The sequence below is a fragment of the Sarcophilus harrisii genome, chromosome 4, assembly GCF_902635505.1.
Source record: "Sarcophilus harrisii chromosome 4, mSarHar1.11, whole genome shotgun sequence".
NCBI lineage: Eukaryota > Metazoa > Chordata > Mammalia > Dasyuromorphia > Dasyuridae > Sarcophilus > Sarcophilus harrisii.
In genome coordinates, this window is record NC_045429.1 from 379,241,609 (window position 1) to 379,255,515 (window position 13,907).

Below are 13,907 nucleotides of genomic sequence, written 5' to 3' on the forward strand. Positions count from 1 at the left end.
ATGCAGCCTAAATTGACTCACTCATTTACTACTATCCTCAAACCTACAGAAAAGTAAGGTAATACTCTATATTGCTTTTCTAGACAAAGAGTTTAATATTTGAGTTGTGCACAAGGTGGCACTCCATTCAAATCACCAACAAAGGGGTCTTGTCAATCTTTCTACCACATATGTATAAGCTTCTCCTACTGAGAATAGTTCAAAAAAACCTGAGTAAGCAAAAACACAGCTGTCTGGGTTCTGAATTTATACAAGAGGATGCTGTGGCATATGGCTAGAATTATTAAAACTAGGAAAAATCTAATGCTTCATTTTCCATCCCACATCTATAATCTCTCTCAGACTAAATGACCTCTCCTCATATTCATAGAAATCATCAAATTCAATGGCCATATAATTGTATATATGCAATGTAAAAAAAAAAAAGTTAAATATCTGCTTTCAGATGGCTCTGGAAATTCCTCCTGACTGCCCTCTCTATTCTTGGGTAGAGGCAGCTAGATAGCACAATAAATAGAAAGCTAGATTCAAATTTTGACTCAAATACTTACTAGCTATGTGACCCTAGGCTAGTCACTTAACTCTGTTTGCCTCAGTTTTTTTCAAGTATAAAATGGGGATTATTACAGCAATTACCTCCTAGAGTTGTTGTGAGGACCAAATGAGATATTTTGGAAAGCATTTAGCACAATGCCTGGCATATAATAGGCACTATATAAATGCACTATATAACCCTTTTTGAGTATGAACATGGACTTCCAAAATGTACTACACCAAACATGGTACAGAGGGCATAAAGAGTTAGATGTTTTGTGTTTGAGTCACTAGCTCTGGACCTCAAAAGGAAAACAGAGAAAGCAGGAGGAAATGAAGGAAGAGCATTCCATCTTCTTACCCTGGTTCACCATCCACAGTGAGGCAAGATGGCTTGTAGGCTATCCATCAATCTCTTCTGATTCCTACTTTCTGAAGCTGATCTGGTTACTTATGTAGTATTAGTTATGGCACCGATTCCCCTACTACCTCAACTCTTCTTCCAATCATCCCAGATAAAGGTATGGGCATCAATTCAGGAATTTTAATCCCCAAATCCACTGATACTAGCCCACATAATAGTCAAAGAGCTTTGGCCAAGTACATAGTTATCTCTGCCCCAGAACCAAAAATAAAAAAAAAAAATGACTGGCAGGAAATCCCTCTCTATAAGGCATAAAAAGAGAAAATAAATGAACTCTAGACCTGTTTACCCATATGCAGAGATTGTGAATTTCTAGTGGTTCTCAAATTTGTTGGACTTCTAAGGATCCCATTCAGCTTTCTGTAGAGATGAAATAAGAATACCTAGTGCAAGAGAAAATTTAATACACTATTAAACAAAACCATTCGAGTAAATGGTCTCCTAGTTTGGGGTCTTTTAACAATGGATAAGGAGAGAATTACATATTGTCAATTGGATGGACCCAGTCTGTAACCTGTGGGTGGCTGAAGAAAACTATCCTGAGACAAGAAAGTCAGGAATCAAAGAGAAGTTTAATTTCAAAATAAATGACACATGTTCCATAGCCCCATCCCTAGTGGAGGGGACCTGTTTTCATGTAGAAAGATCTTAACACTTATACTAAAGGTTGCACAGGAAGCTGGAGCCATGACAATGAGGGATAACAGCAACAATGGGATGTTTGATTCTTAGGAAGATTTCATAAATTCAGAAACAACTCTGAGATTTTTCTGTTGCTGAGATCATCCAGAGGGTAAGCACAAGGATTGTTGTTATACCAAGTTCAGAGGACAGTTTGCTTGCTGGGCCTTAGCACTGGAAAACAGCATGTCTCCTAATTTCTTGAGACATATGTTTACCCCAATTATTTTTTTTAAAAAGGCCCAAACTTCTTAATGGAATCAATTGAAAACATAATCCAAGTGTAAACAAGGCCTAAGATATCTCTATCAAATCAATCGGAGGAATAAATTAAGTAAATATAATAAAAGAAAGAGTAAAAGTGCTTTTAAGTTATTGATAAAATTAGATGATAATGCAAAGGAATTATATTAGGATTGGTTGAAAGAATTAGATATCTCTTGACTTTTTTATATCAGAGAAGAATATTCCAGTAACTGCTTTGGGAGTCAAGTTTGGAAGTGCTTTGGGAAAAAAGATTCTTTGCATATATGCTTGAGCAAGGGAATCGGAAATGAGCCTTGTCACATTCTTCAACACTCCCACTGACCACATCACTGAAAAGACGGGCCCATTGACAAACACAGCATCCAGTTGGAGAGTGAACCAATAAAAAATAATCAACAAACAACAACAAAACAAGCAACTGTTAGGGAACCTCATGAGGACTCTAGAAGGAAAAAAAAAACCTTCCAATAGTGAGGAACTGTGGATTTATTCCTTTACCACGTGAATTCTCTAGGCTTTAGCCTGCTTTCTTCTAGACTCTGTATATATGGGAATGTATCCCAGGCTTTTGGGAGGCTGTTTTCTGCAGCAGCTGGCTTTGTTATACCTGTTTAGTAAATATCCCTTTTTAAAAGCTAACCAAGTCTGGATAGCTATGGCTATATGAGGAGGGTACTAGATGGGAAACAGTAAATAATAGTATTAGAAAAACCTCAGTTTCTCAAGGTTATCCCTAGAATTCTGAAAAAAGAAGCAGTTAGCCATTCCCTAGGAATCCAAACTGCCAGTTCTGGCAAGAATTTGGAAAACAGTCCTAGAAAAGTGATGTACGATAAAATATATATATATATATATTTATATACATTAACTATCTTCACTGAAAAAACCTGGACACTCGGGAAATGCAAATTTTTTGACCTATTCAGATGTGTTCAAGTAATTTTCCTTGATTCATGTGTAATTCATGATGACTCCAGCTTAAAGAAGCATTCTCTCCATTTTCAATACTGTTGAATGCCAAATGATTGAGTAGGAAAAAGAACTAATACATGTGCAAACTGCTTAATGATGCTCAGAAACTCTTCATTAGTTTTCTCTTGCCTCTTATCACTTTCACCAATTTTTTTTTCACCAAAAAATTGAATCTGAATGTATAAGAAATATTGTGACTGTTTTTAGATTTGTTTTCTATGAAAAACTAAAATAATAGAAATCAGAATGGCTATAAAGAGTTAAAGAATAATATTTTTTCCAAAAAAATAAATGAACAGAAATAAGTAAAAAGTCCCTAAATAATTTCTTTGTACTGTCTTATACTATTGGATTAAAATGAACTCATTTATGTACTATTCATACATATACATAATTTATTTATAGTACAACCACTCAAATGTGCTTTTTGGATAGTAAATTCAACTTTTTGCATTATTGTTCACTGCCTGGAAATACTGCTTTTCTGCCCTACTGACTTAATTACTCATTTGTATAAAGGGATTACGTATTGGGGGGGGAGGAGGGGGGAGTTGCCATAGAAGAAAACAAAGAATTGATAACCAAAGCAATACGGCTTTAGTAAATAGATGCTTACCATCATGAGTGTATAAATTAATCATTAATAATTTATTCTTTAACAATATCTACATGGTGAAGAATGTAAAATTTATCAGTTTTACAATGTGTATAACTCAGAGTAGAACAGGCGATTAATAAGGAATAACAGGGGCTGGAAAATTTTGTATTACATGTTTTCAAACCTAGATGAAGAAACATAACAAGAAGCAGATAAAAGCAGACTTTAGATTTTCTTGTTGCATTTTATTCTAAATTTGTTGTCCAGTGAAGGATCACATGGTATTGGGCAAATAATACCTTTGTAAATAGTGTCTTTTTTCTTTTTGCCTCCAGTACCCCTCCACACTAACACAACATTCAGAAGCTAAGAATATACTTTGGATCTGAAGTCTTCAGGTTTCTGGATCATCTTCAGATCAAGGAGGTGAGGCCCAATATAAACAATGTAGATCCAGTATCCTTATTGAATAGGAAATCTTTCTTCTCATACCACTAGTTTAGACACACATCCAAACCAGGTAAGATTGAACCAGCCCATTATTTCTTGGATGGGAACTTTACCTGGGCATTCAGTCCATTGTATTCATACTAGTGGCTAGTGATGAAGCCATTTTCTAATGTTTTCCCCAGGGCTCTATTGCCATGCTATATTCCTATCCTCCAAATAAGCAAAGCAACCAACAAAAACAAAAGGAAGATATAGTTCAAATTTCACACTCTGGAAAATTACAGATTTTCATTAGTGTTGGTTTGCAAATATACTCTTCTGACATTTCCCCTAATAATTTTGCAGTAGGAAAACACACATGCTATTTTGTGAAGACTGCGTATTTTAAAATCAGCAGGAGTCAGGAATTCAGGTTAGGGGAAAATCATCAGTCTTTATTCTCAGTGAAGGATCGGAGGTGGAAGAGAATCAGCGATAGCAATGTGTGCAGCTGAGTCAAGAAGCTAGCTAGACCACATGACCAGCAGCTAGGAGTATGGAACCAAAGTCAATCTCTCCCAGCTTCTCTTCCTGTCTCTCTCTCTGCCTCCACCCACCAAAAATCGTCATTTCCTCTACAACACATCAGGACTTGCACGGAGAGTGGGCAGGGACCATTCTTTATCCAATCATGTATATTAATAGAGTATAGCCCAATTACTATTTAGCCTCATGTACTTGGGACCTCAGTGCATTGACTCAAACCTCAGCCCATTACACTATTTAGCCAACTGATACATAATTTTCTTTCACCAGCTGGACCTTTCAATAACCTAAGAAATTTCAGGTGATACTGTGGCTTCAGAAAAAAAAAAATCTGCCAAACTGAACATCACTTTCCACCTGAAACTAAATTCTGATCTCCTATGAATACCAATCCAGTTCTTAAGCTATTATGATTCAGTTATTATCCACCAAGTACAAGTGAAGTCTCACTCAAGGAAGATTTACATGTGAGTAAGGAAAAAAAAACAACTATAGCTATTTTCAATAGAAAGAAATCTCTGGAGAATTCAAATATGGACAGATGTGAAATAGATATAATTAGATGAATTTAAGAATGACTGAATGGTTGAACCAAAGAGTAGTTATTACAAGTTCAATATTAACTTGGAAAGAAATCTCTAGTGAAAAACCCCAAGCATCTGTTTGTGGCATTGTGTCAATATTTTTATCATTGATGTAGATAAAAGCCTAGATGGTACACTTATTCAATTTATAAATAATATAAAGTTAACTAACACATCAAATTAACAGAAGCAGAAACCAAAAACATTTCAATAAAGTGAGAACTTTGATACTTCAACTATATGGTTAACATTTTCTAATTTCACCAATTGTGACTTTAGGAATTCTACACAACTGTTAAAGGAATAACAAAGTATTCATCCTTTTTTGTACTTCATTTAAGACTTAATCCCTCTGATACTTTCCCCTTACCTCCTAATCTCATCCCAAAACCCATCTTATTCCATCCCTCCCAATCCTCTATTGATATGAAGAACAGAATCCTTCTCAAATATCTTTTGTATAAGAATTAATTTAGGGCAGAGGAAAATTGGTTAGTTAAAATTTGAAATTGTAAAGATATTTTTCTATTTGAGAAAGTCTGTTGGGAAAAAAAGCAATTTTCTTGAGATCTAGAGACAGTGTAGGAACATAAAAAATGTTCAGTGAATCAGGACATTTTGCTCTGAATGAAACTGCGGACTAAAAGAACTTGACTATGATAGTCCATTTAACAGAAATACCACAATATAATTCTATATACTGAAGGGAAATTTACCTCATTGTGTGGCTCCCAGTTCTCTTTTCAATTTGCACTCATGTAAGAGGCTGTTTCTAGTTTGACCCCCCTTTCTGCTATTTCCAACCAATGTAGCCTTGATCAAGTCATTTTTAACAAGGTTTTAGTTTCATTGTCTGAATGTAATCTATATGTCTACTAGGGATCCTTACATCCCATTTTGGGCAAACTAGTTTCAATCTTGAGTAACTTCTCTCTAATAATATCAGCATGGTTTATATTTACTCCTCACTCAGAACTTATCTTTGGGGGAACATCTCAATTTGAGTTGTTTTTAGCTCTCCCTGTATGTATGTATGTGGGTATGTATATGTGTGTGTATGTGTGTGTGCATATATATATATATATATATATATATATATATATACTTGATATGTGCATATATATGTGTATAAAGGTATATGCATAAACATATATAAACATATGTATATACAGCATATAAGCTACTGGAGGTGCCATGATTTTAAGAATGCTAAGAGACTAATTTTCAAGATATTTGAGATACTTGGATCAAATTATTGGAAAATTTGCAGATGACATAACTACAGAAAAATACAATTATGAGGACATCAATAATTACTGGTCTCTTTATATACTTTTTTTACCTCTATTATTGTGCTGAAATAGATGCAAGATAAGACCCAACAGGAACCTGATGTGAGACATTATTATTGGATTATTATTGAAACACTGGAGCCACTGCAAGGATCCCAGCAGGTCTTAATTGAGGGAACATCTAGTTTATAAGGAGCAAGAATCTCGATGGGGAAGATCTTTCTAGTCATAAGCAACAGTTGTACAGAAGCAAAAAGCCCGGAGTTAGTTCCTTATCTGTGGATTACCAGTATGTCCTCACCCTCATGCTGTCCAAGATTTTCCAGCGAGTTTAACAAAGAAAAGAGCTGATTGAAAAACAACCCCTTGAGGTCTAAGAGAAGGGGGAGCCTGCTGCGATGGGGCCAGTAGGTGTGTCTGCAGGGGGATTGGGCATAGGATGTCGAATTTGTGCTTACCCATTGTGCAAGAGGGGTGTTTGAGGGGTAGAGACCTATCCGGTTTTTTTTACACAAAGCCAAGAGGATGTCTCCTGTTGTCCTTGAGAACAGGTGGGCTAAGTCATGTGGGCTATGGTGAAATAGTTTTCCTTTCAGGCCCTGGGGATTTCACTGTGCTTTAAATTTTCTAAGCTTCCAGAATTAGACAAGGGTAGGTTTAAATATTGGGGTGGTATTGTACTATAAATTTTTTTTAACAACTGACATTTATGAAATAGCCATAGGGCAGATAGTTAGTTGATGCAGTGGAGAGAATTCTGGGCCTAGAATAAAGAAGCCCTGAGTCCAAGGGTCAGAATGAACTGAATTCAAATCAGCCTAATATACTTAGCTGTGACTCAGTTACTTAGTCCTATTTACATCACTTTTCTTATCTGTAAAAAGGAGCTGAAGAAGGAAATGGTAAACCACTCTAATATTTTTGTCAAGAAAACTCCAAGTTGGGTCATGAAGAGTGGACACAACTGAAATGACTGAACAACAGCAACAATACATACATGATATCTCTTGATTCTCACAACAGACCAAGGAGGTAGATGCTATTGATAGTATTATATATGTATCATAGATTAAAATGATTATATCAAAAGAATTCTTCATGAAAATTTGGAAAGAGATTTTAAAGGGCAAATTCAAATTCTTTCAAACTTTGTTGGCCATATAAACATATAAATGATGAGAAATGTAGTTAGGCCTAAGGTAGAGACACTGACTGCCCCATTGGACTAACTTTTGTCAAAGTGACTTTCTTTGTTTAACTGTGATGGAATTGGTTCTTTTCAATAATAAATTCAATGCAATTCCAATAGATTTGTTATGGAAAGAGCTTTACACCTTCAGAGAGAGAATTATGGAGACTGAATGTGGATCAAAGCATAGTGTTTTTATCTTTTTTTTGTTGTTGTTTTGTTTGCTTGTTTTTTTTTTTCTTTCTCATGACTTTTTTCTTTTGATCTGATTTTTCTTGTGCATCATGACAAATGAGGAAATATGTTTAGAAGAATTGTACATGTTTAACCTATATTTAATTTCATGCTGTCTAGGGGAAGGAGTGAGGAAAGTGTGGAACACAAGGTTTTGTAAGGGTGAATTGTAATGTTCTGGTTAGCTTTCTAGAGGTTTTGGGACCAGCCTTGGTTTCAGCAGAATAATCACTACACGAATAGTCAGGAATAAAGTCCAAAGTCTTTATTATCTCCTTCACAGTCTGTCTCCCTTGCCTGGGGCTGGGCTAGCTTTCTGGAGGCCCTCCGGAATGGGTCTTGGTTTCAATGGAGGAAATGCAGGAGGCGGGAGAACTGCCAGAGGCTGGTCCAAGATGGAATGTCTGTGGCTGACTTTGTCCTCAATTTATATGCTCTATTACAATTACATCATTACAATATACTGAGTATAAACCAATCATTATATCACTAGGGAACCAATATTTGTTGTAAAATTAAATCAATCATACTGAACTAGAGAACTCATATACTAAACTAGATAACCATTATCTTATTAATTCCACTGAGTTAATACCTTATAAGAATCCTTGCCTCAAGTACATTTCACCAGAGTTCTGGCCCATCACAGTGAATGTTGAAAACTATCTTTGCATGTATTTTAAAAAATAAAACACTTTCATTTTTACAAAAGGAAAAATAAAATACTTTTGAGAAAAAAAGAAGGTAAAAGTAATTTAGAGTTTTTTTAATTGTTGTTGTTTTTCATGAGGAAGACAGAATTCCAGAACTGTTTGGTAATAATTGGATAAAAAGCCTTTATATGGATAATTACAAGGTATAAAACGTAGCATTCAAAGACTAAAACTCAGAGCTATTGCTTAAGCTAGAGTGAGGTCTCCATAGAGACCAGTGACAAGAAATCTAATCCAAAGAAAAGATAGAAGTGAGCCTGAGGGTACTAGCATGATGGTACAGATTCTCTGCTCTCTGCACCAAACAGATTGGTGACTAAGACTGACAATTTCTTTTTGCTGAAGAGAAGTTATACAGCCAAGATCCCTAAGGGAACAAGGCAGTATGCATCAAAAGAGAAAAAAGGCTTTGTGAAAGCATTTTACCCATAGGGCTATTGCTGGTCCTATTGGAGACTGGTTATTTTTCTAAAAGAGCTATTTAAGAAAAAAAAACTCCCTGGCTTTTGAACTCAGTGTTATGGAGAGAAGAAGATAGTAGTGCTAAAGTCAGAAGCTAAACAAATCATTATACATATATTACATACTGGTATGGTCAGCAGATGAATAGCATCTATGACTGACAGACACAGTGCAGCCTGAAGAACCTTGAGGATGTCATGAAAAGAGAGCAGCAAGTCCTGAATTTTAGAGTGCAGTTGTTTATTTCAAGTCCTCTCAGTCCCTAAATACTTTAGTACAATTACATCACTACAGCACACTGAGCATGTGCCAACTACATCATGCACATCCTTCTGCAATCATGCACAGCCTGATCACAAGTTTTCTACAGGTGATCCCTACATCTTGCTACTCTTCCCACTGATGGTATATATTGTCACAAGAGAATTTCTGGCCCAGCTATATTACTACCACTTGCTTTAAGAAGGATGTAAGGATCTTCCATAAATCACTATAGCTCAGATGCTATGGTTAGTCTACAAATTCAAGATACATTCCAGTGCTTACTAATCAGTTCATTATTTTACCTGATGAAGATCTCCTCCTTTAACTAATTCTTCTTTGATGTATAAATCATTGCCTTCCCTTTTTGCCCTCTGTTATAGAGACTCACAGTCAGTAGGGGAAACTCTTGGTGAGGTATAAAACCCTTCAGCCCAGAGGGAACCTGCTGACAAGGTCTGGTTCAACTCTCATCTTCTCTTGGGGTGTCTCATCCTTCCTGAGAAGTGGAGGGGGGGAGGGGAGAAGTGGGGATGACACCTGTGTTCTATTTGAAGCAGAAATATTTACAGTAAAGAAGTGCATTTACATATTAATAGCAGTGTGCTTATAGATAACACTTGGGCAGTGTGCTGTGGTGATGTAGTTGGCACATGCTCAGTGTGCTGTAGTGATGTAATTGTACTAAGGTATTTAGCGACTGAGAGGACTTGAAATAAACAGACTCCATCTTTGACCATTTGAGTCTCCAGCTATATCACTCCTCCAACACCAAAGATTCGGGCAGGTCCCAAGATCCTCCAGAGAGCTAGTCTAGATGGCATATTTTGGCACTCCAGTGTGGTGGCTCTAGAAAGTATAATACATTTTGGTACCCCAACTTGGGGGCTCTAGAAAGCACACTATACTGTATAAAATTCCATTCTAACCTTCCTGATTATGGAAACAAAGTCTATATAATGTGGCTTAAAATCATCTCTTGGGGTCCATTGATTTTTGTAAATTGTGGGTTTATCATCTAAGCATATAATAAACCAATTATTGCATGTCTCCATTGGTTGATAAGTAGAATTGGCAGAAATACAATCCAATTCCTGGATAATTTCAATCACAATAAATTTGCCACTGGTTTATAATTTTGTTACTTTGTCATTTTGGTAAATGCTTTTGCTTTGAACAATTTCCTCTGGATAACTATTTTTTAAAAACATTTTTATTTAAAGTTTTGAGTTCCAAATATTCTCTCTCTCTCTCTCTCTTTTTTTTTCTCTTCGTTTCTCTCTCTCTCCCCACTCTTCCCTCCCTAAGATGGTAAGCAATCAGATGTACATTATACAAGTTTAATTATGTAAAATATGTCCATAATAATCATTTTGTGCAAGAAAACTCAAAAGAAAAAAATTGAAAGTGAAAAGTAGCATGCTTTAGTTTGTATTCAAAAATAATCATTTCTTTCTCTGGAGGTAAATAGTATGCTTCATCATTAGTCTTTTGGAATTGTCTTAGATCAGTATATTGCTGAGAATAACTAAGTCATTCACACTTCTTCATCAGAGTATATTGCTGTTACTATGAACATTCTCCTGATTCTGTTCACTTCTCTATTCATCAGTTCACTTAAGTTTTTCCAGGTTTTTCTGAAATCATCCTGCTTGTAGTTTCTTACAGTACAATAATAATCTATTACAATCATATACCACAGCTTATTTATCCATTCCCCAATTGATGGATATCCCTTTGATTTCTAATTCTTAGATACCACAAAAGGAGGTGCTATGAATGTTTCTGTACAAATAGGTTATTTTCCCTTTTTTGAATGTCTTTAGGATATAGACCTAAGAGTAATATTACTGGGTAGCACAGTTTTATAGCTTTTGGGGAATAGTTCTCAATAACTTTTAAGGTAAACATAACAATGGGGCTTTGTGAGATATAGTTTTGTGGGAACTCATAGAATACCTCAAATCTTGTGTAGCCATTTATAAAGGAACTATGTGGCAAATTGGGAAGTGTCCCTAAGAACTATATAGGCATTTATAAATTAATTATTCTATAGCACATTACATCTTTATAATCATATATTAAACTGAAAAGTACCCAGAAAACAAGATTCCACTATTTACTTTTAAAGTATATAAAAACATTTTATTTCCTTGAAAGCTTCTATGTTAGCAGTTAGCTAACCAAAGTTAGCAGATCTTTTGAGTTGATATTATGTCAATATTATGAACTTCCAGAAACAGGGGGCCCAAAATGCTACCTAAGCAGGACATAACTGACCCATTTCCAAAACAGTCTAATTGTAGTATCAGACATTTGAGTACATGCCCTGCATTTCTAGCGACAGTAAGATTATTTACCTCTATTGAATTGGAAATTAGCAGAAAAATCCTATCCTAGTAGAGAAAGTGAATACGGTCTTGTTAGGGAAATAAGTGAGAAAGATAAAGAGGGGGTAACGCTGAAAAAGAATGTCTTTCAGCCGGCAGAGTCCCTCGCAGATCCTTGGCCTAGTATGGTTCCTGCTTTGAGATCCTCAACTACAGAGGATTGAGCTCAGCTGCTTCCTTTCATAATTGAAACCTTGGCTAGAAGCTGGGGGTAGCTCTTGGTGGGGACTGGGAGCAGTTTGAGCTGGAATCAAAATAGAGAATATTGGAATTCAATGAGTGTCTCTGGGCTAATTTCCAATTTGGTAGAGATAAATAGGAGTGGTCCTGGACTCAACTAGTTTCACCCAGATAACAGAATGAAACCACTTTATCTTGATTCCCTGGAGCAGTCTCTCAGGGGAGAGCTTAGCGTTCCCTCCAAAATCAGAGAAAGAGAAAGAGAGTTTCAGAGCTCCCCTTGTCACTATGAAGATAAAATCAACATTACTTGACAAACTGATTGGACATGGGATGGTCAGAGAGAATGAGGAGTCAGGGATAATACCTACATTGCAAACTTGAGTGGGAGAGAAATTACTATTAATAACCAATATCTTGGGGATCCAGAAGTCTCTCCTTTTTTAAAATTCCTCATTTTAAAAAGTCCAGTTCAGGACATTACTGATAATGAGATTTCATTGATTCTCCTCAATCTCAGTCAAATCTTGCAAAAAACTTAATCTGGGGGGAAGCCCATTGTGTTTTATTCCAACTTGAGTGGAAAAAGATCTTTTGCCTAGCTAGACCAAGGGTGAGGGTGGTCTGAGAAGAGAGATAATTTTCTGTCCAAGGGTCTTTCTCAGCCTCTCAATTAAAAGTGTATATAAACTGTGAGGAAGATTCACTACAGTGAGTCAATAGTTCCATTGAACAATTGAAGCAGAGTTTATGAGCTGTTGTCCTTAGTTAATGAGCAGTAAGAATTATTCTGAGGTGATCCCTGCCCACGAACTGGTGGCAGAAGAAAAAGTCTAGGGTTCTCTTTTCCCCCTAGCTGTTGTAACTACAGCAACTGACTAATTAAAAAAGAAAGGCTCATACATTCAGCTGTGATAAATCCAATTTGTAATAAAATAAGCAACTAAAAGGTCAACAATTTACATTCCAATGGTATAATTTGTGTCTATGTGATTAGTAAATATGTAATGCCTATAATATAAATTGTGTTTGCTTTGCTATGGGCTATTTTCATTTTCTTAATGTCTGTCTAAAAATTAGCAGTTATTTTTTAAGGGCAAAACAGGCTCAAATTATTTAATTCCCCTTTTTAATTATAGCTTACTGTCAGTCTGTTTATTGAAGATTTTCTTTGGAAATGACTTACAGCACTCAGGGGAGAGAAAATGACAAGTTCCTTAGCTTATTACTAGAAAATTGAGTTAATGATTTTCTTTTCCAAAAAGCAGGAAGGGAAATGTTTTTATTATACTGTTAAAATTAAATTGTTATTTATAGTAACTCTTTTTTTTGATGGAACAAAAACTAGAAACTAAGAAAGTACTAGTTAACTAAAGAATGGCTGAACAAGTTATGATATATGAATGTAATATAACATTATAGCACAATAAAAAATGGAAAATAGATGGTTTCAGAAAAACTTAAGATTTGTATCAACCTGAAACAGTGAAATGGTCAGAACTAGGAGAATAATGTCTACATTAACAACAACATTAAAAAAACAAAAACAACTTGGATGAAGTATATATGTAATATTCTCCTCTAAAATGTAAAGTTCTCTGGGAGCAGGTTTCTTGGGGGTTTTCTGGGGGCAGTCTTCATTTCAGTTCAGAGTAATCACCCCAAATGCAGCCAGGTTTTAAAGTTCAAATCCTTTATTTTCTCTTTCAAAATCTTATCTCCTTCATTTGGGGCTCGGCTAGTTTTCTGGAGGCCTTCTGGATCTTGGTTTCTAGTCCTTTGCCTTTGCCAGCTTCTGTCTCTAGCTCCCTCCGAATATCTTCAGCCAGCACAAAAGTGGAAAATGGAAAGAATCTGTCTCCTCCTTCGAGAGTGGGCTTGTCCTTTCTGGCTTCTGAATGTCCTGGACTGAATCCCGGTTGAGGCTTCTAGCTTATATATGCTCTCTTAAAGGTGTGAATCTTGTAGAACTCTACTAAGAGAATTGTCAAGTACCATGCTAAATTAGATAACTGACTTAGCACCTTGTAAGAATCCTAAATATAATCCACTTATATAGAGGGTTCAAGGTAGAAATGCATTCATTTTTAAATATGCCAATTTCAGGATTTTTTTTGCTTGAATATGCAGACTTGTTAAAAGTGCTTTGTG